This window comes from Alligator sinensis, unplaced genomic scaffold (assembly GCF_000455745.1).
Source record: "Alligator sinensis unplaced genomic scaffold, ASM45574v1 scaffold210_2, whole genome shotgun sequence".
NCBI lineage: Eukaryota > Metazoa > Chordata > Crocodylia > Alligatoridae > Alligator > Alligator sinensis.
Window position 1 is genome coordinate 1,725,483 of NW_005841946.1, and position 4,948 is coordinate 1,730,430.

The following is a 4,948-nucleotide window of genomic DNA, read 5'->3' on the forward strand; positions in this document are numbered from 1 at the left end:
GTCCACCACTACTCTCTGGGTGCGCCCTATCAGCCAATTTTTTACCCATCCAACTGTGCAGGCATCAATGCTGCATTACTGATGAGGATGGGGTGAGAGACAGTGTCAAAGGCCTTCTTAAAGTCTAGAAAGACTACATCCACGGAGACACCATCATCTAAGGATTTAGTTGCTTTGTCATAAAAGGCAATCAGGTGGGTCAGGCAGGACCTGCCTTTGGTGAACCCATGCTGGTTGCCCCTGAGCATGATCTCCCCTGCAGGCCCCCCACAGATGTGCTCCTTGATGATCCTCTCCAAGATCTTCCCGAGCACCGAGGTGAGGCTTACAGGCCTATAGTTACTTGGGTCCTCCTTCCTCCCTTTCTTGAAAATTGGGACCACATTAGCCAGTTTCCAATCCCCCGGCACCTGGCCAGATGACCATGAATGCTCATAAAGCCAGGCCAAGGGCTCCGCGATGACCCCTGCCAGCTCCGTAATGGATTGCAAGTTGTGCACCTTCTCAAGAGCTCCAACCCAGTAAATCAGAAAGCGCCCAGGATCTCACATGAGATCCCAGACCTACCTTGGCTAAAACTGGCAACGGACATTTTTGACCTATGGGGATAGTCTTATTTGATCATAGTCAACTATTACTCCAAGTACCCTGAAGTTTTGCACCTGCCATACAAAACAGCCATCATTGTAGTAGCCAAAATGAAGTCTGTGTTTACTCGCCATGACATACTTAAAGCAAATGGTCTGTGATCACGTGCCATTTGCAAGTCACACAATGAAACTATTTGCGACCGACTGGGGCAGAACCATCACCCATTCTAGTCCGAGTTACTCACAATCCAATGGCCAGGCTGAACGCACAGTTCAAACTATCAAATCTACGTGTAAGAAGACTTTGCAGGATGGCTCCAATCTACATCTGGCTTGACTCAACCCAAGGATGTGCCTGTTACCTGTCTTGAGTATGCACCTGCGCAGCTTCCGATGGGGAGACTTTTGCAGTTTCCTCCCTGCTACAATGGCGGTGCCAACTCCTACACGCCCGTCGATTGCCTCCCACAAGTTGCAGAAACTTCAAAAAGGTGCCAAAAGGAGTGCTACGCTTGCATCCGTCACTCCATTCCTGCCACCTCTACGACACGGGGAGAAAGTAAGGATGCAAAAAAGTACAGGTTGGACACCAGCGTCCATCACGGCAAAAAGGGATCAACTGCACTCCTATGCAGTAACAACCCCCAGTGATAATGTCTACAGGAGGAACAGAAGACACTTAAGAAAGGATTACTTGTCAGCACTAGCTGCACATGTTAATGAACCTCAAGAGACGGCAGCAGAGCAAACTTCAGAAGACAAACCAGACCACCACGAGCAAAAGTTTCATCACATTGCAGGGAACGCACCAGAACCCACAGAGGACCCCAATGACACCACGCAAACTAAGAGTGGACGTGTGGTGAGACTGCCTGCGAAGTACAAGGACTAGATAAGGGGATAGCGGCAAAGGCCAGACCCCACCAGTGAGCCAAGTGCTAGCAACCTCTGGCTCCGTGACCCTGAAACCTCCCGTGTGAAAGTAGTGCCTGATGAACACCCAACTAGTTAAGAGGGAGCTCCCAGAGTAAGGTTTGGTATATGGAAGGTACCTTTAAGGGGCCAGCAGTGGGATGACCCAGTCTCTGCCCCGATGTCCTGTGGGGATAGTTGTAGTTCTCCCCATACACAGAGCGTGCCAGTTGATGAATCCTGTTCCTAATAAGGATAAAGCCATTTACGACCCCACCAGTCTCTGCTGAATGGCGACTTGAGGGCAGGACCGCAAAGGCACTGAACCCAGTGGCCTAGAGCAAACATTATAGGGGGCTCCTATAAAACGGTAGAAAGGTACCACCAGAGCAGTGCAGATGTCCCACTACACATCCTGCTCTCCAGAGTGAACGAGCTACTCACACTACCAGCAGGTTAGAGGTCATTTCTACCTAGGAGAACTTTTACAATCTTTTCTCCGATGCCTGATGAAGGGGGTTTGTGCCCAAAAGCTTGCAATTAAAGAATTTTTTTTGCAAAAATCTTGTTGGTCTAATAAAAAAAGATCATCTCTACTACAAGTCCCGATTGCCAGCAGGTTAGATACATTTGCAGGGCCAGGAAGGGATCAGCAGAGATGGCTGGAATCAACACTGCAGGTCTGCAACGTGGATCCTTTCAAACACGCAAGCAGGGGTTGTCTATCCGGCATTACCCTGGGGGCTACCCAATAGCATGGGCATCCTCCTTCACTTAAAAAGGACTGTTTGCACCAAAACAGCAATTCCTACAGAAAAGGAGAGATGCCCCTGTTTGCCCAAGGCAAAGTGCAAGCCCACGCTGGAGAAGACGTTGCAGCAGCCTGGAGCCCTCCTGCAGGGACCCCGTTAGCAAGCTGCGAGTTAGAGGTGGTGTTTTCCGCAAGTACTTCAGACAAAAACAAAAACCAAACAAACAAACCCGGACAGCATAGCAAACTCCAGCTAGACTCCTGTCCCTGCCCAACCTTGCTCTGTTTTCGGCTGCCAACGAGGCCAGGCCCGAGAACGCTGCAGTTATTACACGGGTCCGCCAGGTGGCAGAAGGAAATAAGTCAATGCGCGCACATCCCTTTCTCATGGTACCCAGGCTGTGTCTATACACCACGGAGGGAAAAGAAACCCTTTGTCCTCTTTATTGTTCCCAAGAAACACGCATGCAGCTGTCCCTGGGAAGGGCAGTACAGGACTGCACGCACCCCAGGATCTTAACACTCGATTGAAACTCCACATCCTCTAGATCACAGAAATCAGTAGGTGGCCCAGGTCCAGAGATGAATACTCATAAGCAGGGATCCAGGGTTTTCCGTTTCCCCATGAGAAAACAGTGGATTTTAGCTTTTACCAGAGGCAAATGTGGATTTCTCATTTTACTAGAGAAACCCATGGATTTTGCAGTTTTGCAACAAGCTCTCTGCAGGCCAGCAGAGCTCCAGCCTGCAAGGGGCTGGGGGCAGCAAGAGGGGGGTTGGGCAGGGGCACATGGCCCCAGACAGCCTGGAGAGCAACTCTCAAAAGTAAGTGTGTGTGCGTGCATGGGGGGCGGGGGTGTGGAAGTGAAGCCCCCATAGGGAGGGGAGGGAGTTGGGCAGGGCTGGGGCTGCTGCCTGGCCAGGTGGTGCATGGGGCTTGGGGCCCTGTGGCCATGCATCAGCCCCAATAGGGACTGGGACTAGGACAGGGCTGCAGGCAGCTTGTTGGTGGGGGGATGGGGGGGGGACAGCTCCCTGCCCCCCAGATCTCTGTGCAGGGACAGGTGCATGCTGCCCACTGTAGGCTCCCACCCTGCTGCCCTCCCCTGGGGCCTCTGCAGCTTGGCAGGTGCAACCCAGTGCTGCAGGGAACATCAGGAGGCCCCAGGGGAGGACAGCAGGGCGGGAGCGTAGACCCAGAGAAGGCAGCATGCACCTGTCTCCCCCCCACCCCACTGCAGATCTGGGGGACATGGGTCCCCTCTGGGAGTGCACACAGCTGCAGGGAGCCAGCCCCACTGCTGCAGCAGCCCCCACCTTCATCCAGGGGCAGGGGACTGTGGACCTGGGTCCTTGACCCCATAGCCCTGGCAGCTGGGGCACCCCTCTGGCAGGACGGAAAAGGGGAGTGAAGGGCCTTTCATTTAAAAAAAAAAAAAAAAAAAAAATCACTGATTTGGGGGTTTAAAGAGAGAGAATTTGCAATTTCAGGGAAAGCCAGGATCCCTGCTCATAAGCAACCAGATAAGTAAGCATCTGCACGTGCAGACAGTGACACTTACTGTGGAGTAAATTTGGCCCAGTGCACAGTAGTGTCGTGTGTAGACGTGCCCACTGGAAGCTAACTCTAAAGCCTCACAGACCAGGCAACTTGGTTCAGGCTCATTATCTGGTCATCCTTTATCGGATTAACTAATAATTCTGCCACCGTCCCTCAGATGAGCTGTTCTCCACTCACATCACATTGCGCCTTTAAAACAAAGTCCAAGAGAGTTACTTTATCCAGGCTCCACAAGCAGATTTCTGGTGTGGGCTGCCTGGGCGAGGAGGGCCCTCACCAGAGCGCACTACAGCGATGCTGGTTCACCTGCAAGACACCTCGGTGGGCAGGCGTCTCACAGCCCTGGTAGCTCACACTTTGCTTTAAGTGCAGCAATACCTTACTGCTGGGATGCGTTACTCAAACCCCAGAAGAACACCTTGCTGGCAGGCACGCACATGTGCTGCATACCCTCTCCTTTTGCAGAGACAGCCTGGGGACACCTCATCCCCACATTGTCCTGCACTTCATGAGACACGTAAGGATTGCTAAATGCCTCCATCATAACCAGTTAGAGATAACCAGCTCATGCATACATGCAGTACAAATCAGTCCGATTGTCCTCTCACTTACCCCATGTGTTCTGGCTGCCCGTTTTCCTCTGATCTTCACTCTGCTGCTGTCTGGCTCCTCCTTGCACCTGGTTGTATTAATACAGAATAGAAAAAGTTAAGATCAACTCAAAAGAGGCCAGCAAACATATTAGCAGCAGTGATCAAGCCTAAACAGAAACCTCTCCAGAACACGTCTCTTCCCTTCCTTCCAAGGATCCCCCATCCCCACTCTATTTTATTCCTCGATATATTAGCAACATGACTAGGACTGCTAGTTGCTGGGGCAGGACCCTGGAGTCTCGTTTTTATTGATAGCAAAGGCAAAGCCCCGTGTTAACTTCAACGGGCCTCTGGTTTTTACACTGTCCATAAGAGCCACATGCTGCAACTAACCCCGAGATGTACCCTGGGTTTGTGCCAGCTCGGCCCCCGCCTCCAAATGGGCATGCCCGGGTTATTGAACCGATTTCTGGGGTAAATTAACACAGACAGGTCAGTCAAATAAATGAGGGGAGAAGGAAGGGTTTACTGCAGGGAAAGA

General features: G+C 51.7%; 1 long non-coding RNA gene across 1 annotated transcript in view; it reads right to left on the bottom strand.

The window, feature by feature from the left end:
- Window positions 1-1,648: 1,648 nt before the first annotated feature.
- Window positions 1,649-4,948, bottom strand: part of LOC102368776 — a 9,042-nt gene continuing 5,742 nt past the window's right edge. Inside the window, exons 3-4 of the long non-coding RNA XR_001357743.2 lie at window positions 4,427-4,493; window positions 1,649-1,748 (exon numbers count right to left, since the gene is read on the bottom strand). This is a non-coding gene — a long non-coding RNA (uncharacterized LOC102368776). The remainder of the gene's footprint in view (window positions 1,749-4,426; window positions 4,494-4,948) is intronic.